This window comes from Balaenoptera borealis (genome assembly GCF_965194805.1).
Source record: "Balaenoptera borealis genome assembly, chromosome: 4".
NCBI classification, from domain to species: domain Eukaryota; kingdom Metazoa; phylum Chordata; class Mammalia; order Artiodactyla; family Balaenopteridae; genus Balaenoptera; species Balaenoptera borealis.
This window is the reverse complement of record NC_138861.1, coordinates 120278961-120292316: the sequence shown is the minus strand read 5'-3', so window position 1 is coordinate 120292316 and position 13356 is coordinate 120278961. Positions and strand designations below refer to the sequence as shown.

Here is a 13356-nt window from a genome sequence, read left to right as displayed (position 1 = left end):
GAAAGGCCACTGTGAGCGGGAGGATGGAAGCAGAGGATGTGCAGGAGGGTAGGGACAGAGAATGCTCTTGCCCGCAGTGAAGGGCCTGATTCCAGCTCACTCCAGAGTTTCCACAGCAGTCCTACTCCTAATAGGAAGAAACTCCCCCCCTTTCCATTTAAGCTAATTTGCTTCTTGTAGTCAAATGAGTGTAAAACAGTACTCCCCCAGGTTCTTGCATGCCTCCTGATAAAGTTATAAAAGGAAATGTCTTCAGACACAGTTCAAAAGCCAATCCGGAAACAGTCTTACTGTAGTTTAATCACCTTTTATGAGTTTGGTGACATTTTATACAGCAAATATTTAGAAAATGCTTACTCTGTGCAATACACTGCTTGTCAATCATAGTAGTAGGAGCTAATGGTTTCTTGGGGAGAGGAAATAACATACAAAAATAATAATAGGTAATAAGTGCCTTGACGGAAGTATAACAAAAGTGATTTGGGACAGAGAAAAGAGCAATTTATTAAGATTAAAAAAAAATTTATCAAATGCTGAAATGCTAACAATGCACTGAGAAGCATGTTATGATCTGGAGATACGGCGAGGAATAAAACATAATCTCATAGTTTAAGGAGCTTAAATTTTATCACAAGGATAAGTGCAAATGCATTTAGCAACCAAAGGCGCACATAACCATGTGTTTAAGGGGCAGATTTGAGAAGGCTCCCAGAAGAGGAGATATCTAAATTGATATTGAAAGGTATAAATGTTAAGTAGGATTATATGAAGATGGGTTAGAAGAAAAAACCTCATAGAGGAAACTTGCAAATACAAAAAGCTGGTGTTGAGACAGTTCTCTTAGCAGCATCAGACATTGACTCTCAGATTCTGTTACCTCCCACTTTTCTGTTTTTCCTCTTACCTGTCTGACTCCTTTTTATTTTATTTTTTTGAGATATCGTTGATGCACAATATCATATAAGTTAGAGGTGTACAACATAGTGTTTCACAATTTTTAAAGGTTATACTCCATTTATAGTTATTATAAAATATTGGCTACATTCATGTGTTGTACAATATCCTTGTAGCTTATTTATTTTATACATAGTAGTTTGTATAATCCCATAGTAGTTTGTATAATCCCAGTTTAATCCCATACCCCTCTCTTGCCCTTCCCCTCTTCCCTCTCCCCATTGGAAACCACTAGTTTGTTCTCTGTACCTGAGTCTATTTCCTTTTTGTTATATTTACGAGTTTATTGTATTTTTTTGGATTCCACATATAAGTGATATCATAGAGTATTTGTCTTTCTCTGTCTGACTTATTTCACTTAGCATAATGCCCTCCATAATACCTTTTCCTCTTACCTGTCTGGCTCCTTCTCAGTCTTCTTGGTCCTGAGTTCCTTTCCCTTCTCTTTCCTCACTCCCTTGCTAGGAGCATTTTGACTAACAAGTCCACATCTTGAGACCTGAGCTGTGGTCAGTGAGTCCTGTTGACCAGCTGAGGTCTGTGCCCTCCATCAAGTTCTCTGTCACCCGGTGGTGGGGCTGCTGTGGCTCATGTCCTGTAGTAGTTCCGTTGCCACCAGAAAGTTGAAGGTTCCTGTGACAGCCACACATCTCCTTGGAGGTATGCATCTCAACCTTGGTGTGGGAGTCCTCTAAATTTTGAATTTTCCTTCCTTAATCACTTTCCATTAACATTAAAGGTGGTAGCTGCTATCTGCAGGTACCATTTCTGTACCTCTTAGAATCCTCTTTTATCTCCTTTAGTAGCTCACTACATTTTACTACTTTACAGTCGTTTATACTAAACTTTTCCGTTTAAATAACTGATATGGTTTTTGTCTCCTGATTGGACCTTGGATGTTAGAATGCGGCAGATCAGGGGTCCCCAACCCCCGGGCCATGGACCAGTACTGGGCTGTGGAACCAGGCCTCACAGCAGGAGATGAGCGGCGGGCCAGTGAGCAAAGCTTCCTCTGTATTTACAGCCGCTCCCCATTGCTCGCATTACCGCCTGAGCTCCACCTCCTGTCAGATCAGCGGTGGCATTAGATTCTTATAAGAGTGCGAACCCTACTGTGAACTGCACATGCAAGGGATCTAGGTTGTGCATTCCTTATGATAATCTAATGCCTGATGATCTGATGAGGAGCTGAGTCAGTGATGCTAGCGTGCTGGGGAGCGGCTGCAAATACAGATTATCATAACAGAGAGGGTTGACTGCACAGAGACCATAATAAGTCAATCGCTTTCAGACTCATATTAAAACCTTATCAGGGGCTTCCCTGGTGGCGCAGTGGTTGAGAATCTGCCTGCCAATGCGGGGGACACGGGTTCGAGCCCTGGTCTGGGAAGATCCATGAGCCACAGTTACTGAGCCTGCGCGTCTGGAGCCTGTGCTCCGCAACAAGAGAGGCTGCAATGGTGAGAGGCCCACGCACCGCGATGAAGAGTGGCCCCCGCTTGCCACAGCTGGAGAAAGCCCTCGCACAGAAATGAAGACCCAACACAGCCATAAATAAATAAATTTTTAAAATAAATAAATAAATAAAAAAGAAACAGGCAAATCTTAAAAAAAAAAAAAAAACTTATCAGTGGGAACTTCCCTGGGGGTGCAGTGGTTAACAATCCACCTGCCAATGCAAGGGACATGGGTTCGATCCCTGGGAAGATCCCACATGCCGCAGAGCAACTAAACCCATACACCACAACTACTGAGCCTGCACTCTAGAGCCCACATGCCACAACTACCGAGACTGCGTGCCACAACTACTGAAGCCTGTGTGCCTAGGGCCCGTGATCCTCAACAAGAGAAGACCCTGCAATGAGAAGCCCTCATACTGCAATGAAGAGTAGCCCCCGCTCTCTGCAACTAGAGAAAGCCCGTGAGCAGCAATGAAGACCCAACATAGCCATAAATAAATAAATAAATAAATTTATTTAAAAAAATACAAAACCCATCAGTGACTGGAGCTTCAAGATGGCGGAGAGTAAGACGTGGAGATCGCCTTCCTCCCCACAAATACATCAAAAATACATCTACATGAGGTACAGCTACTGCAGAACATGTCCTGAACGCTGGCAGAAGACCTCAGACTTCCCAAAAGGCAAGAAACTCCCCACGTACCTGGGTAGGGCAAAAGAAAAAAGAAAAAACAGAGACAAAAGAATAGGGATGGGACCTGCACCTCTGGGAGGGAGCTGTGAAGGAGGAAAAGTTTCCACACACTAGGAAGCCCCTTCACTGGTGGAAACAGCAGGTGGGTGGTGGGGAAGCTTTGGAGCCACAGAGGAGAGTGCAGCAACAGGGGTGCGGAGGGCAAAGCGGAGAGATTCCTGCACAGAGGATTGGTGCCGAGCAGCACTCACCAGCCTGATGGGCTTGTCTGCTCACCTGCTAGGGCGGGTGGAGCCTGGGAGCTGAGGCTTGGGCTTCGGAGTTCATGTCCCAGGGAGAGGACTGGGGTTGGATGCATGAACACAGCCTGAAGGGGGCTAGTGCACCACAGCTAGCCAGGAGGGAGTCTGGGAACAAGTCTGGAACTTCCTAAGAGGCAAGAGACCATTGTTTTGGGGTGCACGAGGAGAGGGGATTCAAAGTACCGTCTAAATGAGCTCCAGAGACAGGCGTGAGCCGCGGCTATCAGTGCGGACCCCAGAGACGGGCATGAAATGCTAAGGCTGCTGCTACAGCCATGAAGAAGCCTGTGCACAAGCACAGGTCACTATCCACACTTCCCCTCCTGGGAGCCTGTGCAGCCTGCCACTGCCAGGGTCCCGTGATCCAGGGACAACTTCTGCGGGAGAATACACGTCATATCTCAGGCTGTTGCAACATCACGCTGGCCTCTGTCGCTGCAGGCTCACCCTGCATCCCGTACCCCTCCCTCCCCCCGCCTGAGTGAGCCAGAGTCACCTAATCAGCTGCTACTTTAACCCCATCCTGTCTGGGCAGGGAACAGATGCCCTCAGGCGACCTACACACAGAGGCGGGGCCAAATCCAAAGCTGAACCCCAGGAGCTGTTCGAACAAAGAAGAGAAAGGGAAATCTCTCCCAGCAGCCTCAGGAGCAGCAGATTAAATATCCACAAGCAACTTGATGTACCTGCATCTGTGGAATACCTGAATAGACTATGAATCATCCCAAAATTGAGGTGGTGGACTTTGGGAGCAGCTGTAGACTTGGGGTTTGCTTTCTGCATCTAATTTGTTTCTGGTTGTATGTTTATCTTAGTTTAGAATTTAGAGCTTGGTAGATTTATTTATTGATTTAGTTGCTCTCTTCCTTTTCTTTTTTTATATATATTTTTCCTTTTTCTCCTTTTGTGAGTGTGTATGTGTATGCTTGTTTGTGTGATTTTGTCTGTACAGCTTTGCTTTTACCATTTGTCCAGTGGTCTGTCTGTCCGTTTTTTCTGTTTGTTTTTTAGTATAGTTTTTAGCGCTTGTTATCATTGGTGGATTTGTTTTTTGGTTTGGTTGCTCTCTTCTTTCTTTCTTTCCCTCCCTTTTCTTCTGAGCCGTGTGGCTGACAGGGCCTTGGTGCTCTGGCTGGGTGTCAGGCCTGAGCCTCTGACGCAGGACATCCGAGTGCAGGACATTGGTCCACCAGAGACCTCCCAGCCCCATGAAATATCAAACAGAAAAAGCTCTCTCAGAGATCTCCATCTCAATGCAAAGACCCAGCTCCACTCAACAATCAGCAAGCTACAGTGCTGGACACCCTATGCCAAACAACTAGCAAGACAGGAACACAACCCATTAGCAGAGAGGCTGCCTAAAATCATAGTAAATTCACAGACACCCCAAAACACACCACCGGATGTGGTCCTGCTCACCAGAAAGACAAGATCGAGCTCATCCACCAGAACACAGACACCAGTCCCCTCCATGAGGAAGCCTACACAACCCACTGAACCAACCTCACCCACTGTGGGCAGACACCAAAAACAACGAGAACTACGAGCCTGCAGCTTGGGAAAAGGAGACCCCAAACACGGTAAGTTAAACAAAATGAGAAGACAGAGAAATATGCAGCAGATGAAGGAGCAAGGTAAAAACCCACGAGACCAAACAAATGAAGAGAAAATAGACAGTCTACCTGAAAAAAAATTCAGAATAATGATAGTAAAGATGATCCAAGATCTTAGAAATAGAATGGAGAAAATTCAAGAAACGTTTAACAAACACCTAGAAGAAAAACAGCAAACAAACAATGATGAATGACACAATAAATGAAATTAAAAATTCTCTAGAAGGAATCAATAGCAGAATAACTGAGGCAAAAGAATGGATAAGTGACCTGGAAGATAAAACAGTGGAAGTAACTACCGCAGAGCAAAATAAAGAGAAAGGAATGAAAATAATTGACGACAGTCTCACAGACCTCTGGAACAACAGTGAACACACCAACATTTGAATTATAGGGGTCCCAGAAGAAGAAGAGAAAAGAAAAGGGACTGAGAAAATATTTGAAGAGATTATAGTTGAAAAATTCCCTAACATGAGAAAGGAAATAGTTAATCAAGTCCAGGAAGCACAGAGAGTCCCATACATGATATATCCAAGGAGAAACACGCCAAGACACATATTAATCAAACTATCAAAAATTAAATACAAAGAAAAAATATTAAAATCAGCAAGGGAAAAACAACATACAAGGGAATCCCCATAAGGTTAACAGCTGATCTTTCAGCAGAAACTCTGCAAGCCAGAAGGGAGTGTGAGGACATATTTAAAGTGATGAAAGGGAAAAAACAACAACCAATATTACTCTACCCAGCAAGGATCTCATTCACATTCAACGGAGAAATTAAAACCTTTACAGACAAGCAAAAGCTAAGAGAATTCAGCACCACCAAACCAGCTTTACAACAAATGCTAAAGGAACTTCTCTAGGCAGGAAACACAAGAGAAGGAAAAGACCTACAAAAACAAACCCAAAACAATTAAGAAAACGGTAATAGGAACACACATATTGATAACTACCTTAAATGTAAATGGATTAAATGCTCCAACCAAAAGACATAGACTGGCTGAATGGATACAAAAACAAGACCCATATATATGCTGTCTACGAGAGGCCCACTTCAGACCTAGGGACACAGACTGAAAGTGAGGGGATGAAAAAGATATTCCATGCAAATGGAAATCAAAAGAAAGCTGGAGTAGCAATTCTCATATCAGACAAAATACGCTTTAAAATGAAGACTATTACAAGAGACAAGGACACTACATAATGATCAAGGGACCAATCCAAGAAGAAGATATAGCAACTGTAAATAATTATGCACCCAACATAGGAGCACCTCAATACATAAGGCAAATGCTAACAGCCATAAAAGGGGAAATCAACAGTAATACAATAATAGTAGGGGACTTTAAACCCCCACTTTCACCAATGGACAGATCATCCAAAATGAAAATAAATAAGGAAACACAAGCTTTAAATGACAAATTAAACAAGATGGACTTAATTGATAGTTACAGGACATTCCATTCAAAAACAACAGAATACACTTTCTTCGCATGTGCTCATGGAACATCCTCCAGGATAGATCATATCTTGGGTCACAAATCAAACCTTGGTAAATTTAAGAAAATTGAAATTGTATCAACTATCTTTTCCGACCACAATGCTATGCCACTAGATATCAATTACAGGAAAAAATCTGTAAAAAATACAAACACATGGAGACTAAACAATACACTACTAAATAACCAAGAGATCACTGAAGAAATCAAAGGGGCAATAAAAAAATGCCTAGAAACAAATGACAATGAAAACACGATGACTCAAAACCTATGGGATGCAGCAAAGGCAGTTCTAAGAGGGAAGTTTCTAGCAATACAATCCTACCTCAAGAAACAACAAACATCTCAAATAAACAACCTAACCTTACACCTAAAGAAATTAGAGAAAGAAGAACAGAAAACCCCAAAGTTAGCAGAAGGAAAGAAATCATAAATATCAGATCAGAAATAAATGAAAAAGAAATGAAGGAAACAATAGCAAAGATCAATAAAACTGAAAGCTGGTTCTTTGAGACGATAAACAAAATTGATAAACCACTAGCCAGACTCATCAAAAAATAAAAGGGAGAAGACTCAAATCAATAAAATTAGAAATGAAAAACGAGAAGTAACAACTGACACTGCAGAAATACAAAGGATCATGAGAGATTACTACAAGCAACTATATGCCAATAAAATGGACAACCTGGAAGAAATGGACACATTCTTAGAAAAGCACAACCTCCCGAGACTGAACCAGGAAGAAATAGAGAATATAAACAGACCAGTCACAAGCACTGAAATTGAAACTGTGATTAAAAATCTTCCAACAAACAAAAGTCCAGGACCAGATGGCTTCACAGGCACATTCTATCAAATATTTAGAGAAGAGCTAACACCTATCCTTCTCAAACTCTTCCAAAATATAGCAGAGGGAGGAACACTCCCAAACTAATTCTATGCGGCCACTATCACCCTGATACCAAAACCAGATAAAGATGTCACAAAAAAAGAAAACTGCAGACCAATATCACTGATGAACATAGATGCAAAAATCCTCAACAAAATACTAGCAAACAGAATTGAACAGAACATTAAAAGGATCATATACTGTGATCAAGTGGGGTTTATCCCAGGAATGCAAGGATTCTTCAATATATGCAAATCCGTCAGTGTGATAAACCATATTAACAAACTGAAGGAGAAAAACCATATGATCATCTCAATAGATGCAGAAAAAGCTTTTGACAAAATTCAACACCCATTTATGATAAAAACTCCCCAGAAAGTAGGCATAGAGGGAACTTACCTCAACATAATAAAGGCCATATATGACAAACCCATGGCCAACATCGTTCCCAATGGTGAAAAACGGAAACCATTTCCACTAAGATCAGGAACAAGACAAGGTTGCCCACTCTCACCACTATTATTCAACATAGTTTTGGAAGTTTTAGCCACAGCAATCAGAGAAGAAAAAAATAAAAGGAATCCGAATTGGCAAGGAAGAAGTAAAACTGTCACTGTTTGCAGATGACATGATACTATACATAGAGAATTCCAAAGATGCTACCACAAAACTACTACAGCTAATTAATGAATTTAGTATAGTAGCAGGATATAAAATTAATGCACAGAAATCTCTTGCGTTCCTATACTCTAATGATGAAAAATCTGAAAGAGAAATTAAGGAAACACTCCCATTTACCATTGCAACAAAAAGAATAAAATACCTAGGAATAAACCTACCTAAGGAGACAAAAGATCTGTATGCAGAAAACTATAAGACACTGATGAAAGAAATTAAAGATGATACAAACAGATGGAGAGATATACCATGTTCTTGGATTGGAAGAATCAACATCGTGAAAATGGCTATCCTACCCAAAGCAATCTACTGATTCAATGCAATCCCTATCAAACTACCAATGGCATTTTTCACAGAACTAGAACAAAGAATTTCACAATTTGTATGGAAACACAAAAGACCCCGAATAGCCAAAGCAATCTTGAGAAAGAAAAATGGAGCTGGAGGAATGAGGCTCCCTGACTTCAGACTATACTACAAAGCTACAGTAATCAAGACAGTATGGTACTGGCACAAAAACAGAAATATAGATCAATGGAACAGGATAGAAAGCCCAGAGATAAACCCATACACATATGGTTACATTATCTTTGGTAAAGAAGGCAAGCATATACAATGGAGAAAAGACAGCATCTTCAATAAGTGGTGCTGGGAAAACTGGACAGGTACGTGCAAAAGAATGAAATTAGAACACTCCCTAATACCATACACAAAAATAAACTCAAAATGGATTAAAGACCTAAATGTAAGGCCAGACACTATAAAACTCTTAGAGGAAAACGTAGGCAGAATATTCTATGACATACATCACAGCAAGATCCTTTTTGATCCACCTTCTAGAGAAATGGAAATAAAAACAAAAAGAAACAAATGGGACCTAATGAAACTTAAAGGCTTTTGCACAGCAAAGGAAACCATAAATAAGATGAAAAGACAACCCTCAGAATGGGAGAAAATATTTGCAAATGAAGCAACTGACAAAGGATTAATCTCCAAAATATACAAGCAGCTCATGCAGCTCAATATCAAAAAGACAAACAACCCAATCCAAAAATAGGCAGAAGACCTAAATAAACATTTCTCCAAAGAAGATATACAGATTGTCAACAAACACATGAAAGGATGCTCAACATCACTAATCATTAGAGAAATGCAAATCAAAACTACAATAAGGTATCACCTCACACTGGTCAGAATGGCCATCATCAAAAAATCTACCAACAATAAATTCTGGAATGGGTGTGGAGAAAAGGGAACCCTCTTGCACTGTTGGTGGGAATGTAAATTGATACAGTCACTATGGAGAACAGTATGGAGGTTCCTTAAAAAACTAAAAATAGAACTACCATATGACCCAGCAATCCCACTACTGGGCCTATACCCTGAGAAAACCATAATTCAAAAAGAGTCATGTACCACACTGTTCATTGCAGCTCTATTTACAACAGCCAGGACATGGAAGCAACCTAAATGTCCATCGACAGATGAATGGATAAAGAAGATGTGGCACATATATACAATGGAATATTAATCAGCCATAAAAAGCAACAAAATTGAGTTATTTCTAGTGAGGTGAATGGACCTAGAGACTGTCATACAGAGTGAAGTAAGTCGGAAAGAGAAAAACAAATACCTTATGCTAACACATATATATGGAATCTAAAGAAAAAAAAGGTTCTGAAGAACCTAGGGGCAGGACAGGAATAAAGATGCTGATGTAGAGAATGGACTTGAGGACATGGGGACGGGGAAGGGTAAGCTGGGACGAAGTGAGAGAGTGGCTTGGACATATATATAGTACCAAATGTAAAATAGATAGCTAGTGGGAAGCAGCCGCACAGCACAGGGAGATCAGCTCGGTTCTTTGTGACCACCTAGAGGAGTGGGATAGGGAGGGTGGGAGGGAGATGCTACAGGGAGGAGATATATATGTTTATGTATAGCTGATTCACTTTGTTATACAGCAGAAACTAACACACCATTGTAAAACAATTATACTGCAATAAAGATGTTAAAAAAAAACAAAAAACCCTGTCAGTGATTGTCAAGTGACAATTAAGCTGCATCTGGTGGCAGGCTTTATATTGGCAAGTGAGTTGATGTACTTCAATTGTAGAACTGCATCTGGTGGCAGACTTTAAGTCAGAATCCGACACTTATTTCAGTCTATTCATGGCCCGCCCGTTATTTTGTTTACCACCTCTGTCCATGCCTCTTTCCCACACTGTGCACTTGTCTCAGTCACAGTTTTGGTAAGCGCACAAGCTAACCCTAGCCAAAATGAGTAAAAAACAAATGTCTCTGGAGAGCTTCTTTGAAAAGGGGAAAGACCCAATGATGAGACAGCAGAAGACTCTAAGACTGCCCACAAAAAGAAAGCTGCATTTAAAAGAAAATACCAAGAGTCCTACTTAAACTACAGGTTCATTGCAACAGGTGATTTACATTCTCCAAGCCCACTTTGTTTAATATGTGGTTACTGGCTATCCAAGGAAGTCATGAAACCTTCAAAACTGCTCACTTATCTCAGCTTTCAAGAGTTTGAGCATTACTTCCCAACCACAAAAGACCCCTGAACTGGGAAGGAATGGATCCGTGACCCATTTGTGAATAAGCCAGGTGAATTGACTTTGTCCATGCTAGAAGAGGATCAACTGCTTGAGATCGCAAATGACAGTGGCCTTAAAAGTATGTTTGAGACAACTTCAAATCTCCATATGTTCTGGATCAAAGTCAAGGTGGAATATCCTGAGATTGCCACAAAAGCACGGAAAAGCCTGCTTGCATTTCCAACATCCTGTCTTTGTGAAGCAGGGTTTTCTGCAGTGACAGGGACCAAAACGAGATCACGGAGTAGACTGGACATAAGCAACACACTTCGGGTGTCACTGTCCCCATCACCCCCAGATGGGACCATCTAGTTGCAGCAAAACAAGCTCAGGGCTCCCACTGATTCTGCATTATGGTGAATTGTATAATTATTTCATTATATATTACAGTGTAATAGTAATAGAAATAAAGTGCACAATAAATGTAATGCGCTTGAATCATCCTGAAACCATCCCCCCTCCCCCCTGCCCACCCCTCACTCCCACCCCCCTCCGTGGAAAAATTGTCTTCCACGAAACCGGTCCCTGGTGCCAAAAAGGTTGGGGACTGCTGAGGCAGAGGGAGTAGTTGGGAATGATTGCAAATAGCACAAACCACAACATAAAAGAACTAAATGATTTGACTTCCTGAAAGTTAAAGACTTCTATTCTTTGATAGACATCATTTAAAAAGTGAAATGGCAATTCAGTCAAATAGTGAATATTTGTAATATGTACATCTGAGAAGGGATATAAACAGAATATATAAAGTATCTCAAAAATAAGAAGATTGTATTAGTTAGTTAGAGCTGCCATAAAAAAATAGCACAGCCTTTGTGGCTCAAACAATAGAAATTTATTTTCCCACAGTTCTAGAGACAAGAAGTCCAAGATCAAGAGGTTGGCAAGTTCGGTGTCTTCTGAGGCCTCTCTCTTCGGCTTGTGGACGGCTGCCTTCTCTCTGTGTCCTCACAAGGTCTTTTCTCTGTGAGTGCATGTCTGTGTCCAGATCTCTTCTTATAAAGACCATTGCAGATCCTATGGTCAGAGCATTCTCTACTGCAATAGTCCCTTTCCTCCAGTCACAATGATCCTTTTAAATAAGGTCTCTTCTTACCTATGTCTAGATTTGTTTTTGTTTGACATTTCCTTCTGGCCTACTATGTGTTCAGCAGTGGGCGAATCTGGTAGGAATTAAGCAAGTAAGTAGCCAATTACAAGCTAGTAATGAAAGTATTATGCAGGGCCTGTTACATAATTTTTGGGACCCAGTGCAAAATGAAAATGCAGGATGCCTTGTTCAAAAGAGTAAGGGCAAAGGGCTGTTAAAGATATGAAAATATGTTTTCCCTTTTCTTCCATGGTCTCTTTCAACTTGTTCTGGTGTCTTTTATTTTTTATTTAATGTCATTTTAAATAAAGAAAAAGTTGAAAATTTAGTTATGAGCATGAATTTTACCTTTCCTCTTTATATTGTGGAATACCAGTTTAAATGAAACTATAAGAGCATTAAACTTCTGGAATCACCAAAATTACACGATTCGTGCTTCTTAGCTGGTACATGCACATGCAGTTTTTAAAAACTTATTTGTTTAATTTTTTTGGCCTCGTTGGGTCTTTGTTGCTGTGCGCAGGCTTTCTATAGTTGCGGCGAGCAGGGGCTACTCTTTGTGGCGGTGCACAGGCTTCTCATTGCAGTGTCTTCTCATTACGGAGCACGGGCTCTAGGCGCGTGGGCTTCAGTAGTTGTGAGGTGCGGGCTCAGTAGTTGTGGCTCGCAGGCTCTAGAGCACAGGCTCAGTAGTTGTGGCACACGGACTTAGTTGCCCCGTGGCATATGGGATCTTCCTGGACCAGGGCTCGAACCCATGTCCCCTGCATTGGCAGGCAGATTCTTAATCACTGCGCCACCAGGGAAGCCCTGCATTTTGTTTTTGGTATTGACAGAAGAGCAGAAACGCTGCACAAAACTAACTCTCTTATTTCTCACACTTTTTTTCACTTATTTATACATGCACATCCTACCAATGTGCTCTACAATAATTTAGCTTCCTGATGAATAAGGAGGGACCAAAAGGAAAAGGAACTGTGGGTTCCCCTATATTTCCCTCTCCTTCTATGTCATCCTTTTCAGTGGAAGTGGTTGGCTATTACCAGGAAATTCTGTAAATAAGAAAAGACAGGGTAGGGTTCTTTGGTTGTTCGTGTTTTTTAGAATACCACTGCCTTCTTTCTGCATTCTGCATTCAAAGCAAGTTCTTATTTGAGTGAAGTGTAGCTTCTTGGGACTGTTGGTGCCTCACCCCACCCAATCATAGACCAATCGCAGACCTGACATGCTTACCTCCTACCGGCCATGAGTCTCGCTGAAACTCCTGCTCCTCCATCATCAGCAACACCCTAGGGCCAGCTACCTTCTTTTATCATTTGGACTGTGCACTACTGAAATAATCTACGGACTAGGCTGTCTGCATCCATTCTTGTTCCTATAATCCATTGTACACACTGCAGCCAGAGTGATCTTCTTAACACCAAATTTGACATTATCGCTGTCCTCACAAAAACCCTTTAACGCTTTGAGAATAAAGACAAATATGACCTATAGACTCCTGCAAATTTTGCTCTTATGTTTTCTCCAGTTTCAGTTTGCAACATGCTCCTTGAGTGCCCTCCATT

General features: G+C 41.3%; 1 protein-coding gene across 6 annotated transcripts in view; it reads left to right on the top strand.

Moving 5' to 3' along the window:
- Nucleotides 1-13356, top strand: part of LOC309627322 (uncharacterized protein) — a 92066-nt gene that overhangs the window by 11097 nt on the left and 67613 nt on the right. The window contains exon 5 of one of the 6 annotated variants that reach the window (XR_014243672.1): nt 1420-1614. The exons of the other annotated variants lie outside the window; for them this stretch is intronic. The gene's annotated coding sequence lies outside the window, so the exon portion shown is untranslated. The remainder of the gene's footprint in view (nt 1-1419; nt 1615-13356) is intronic. 6 annotated transcript variants of the gene reach the window in all.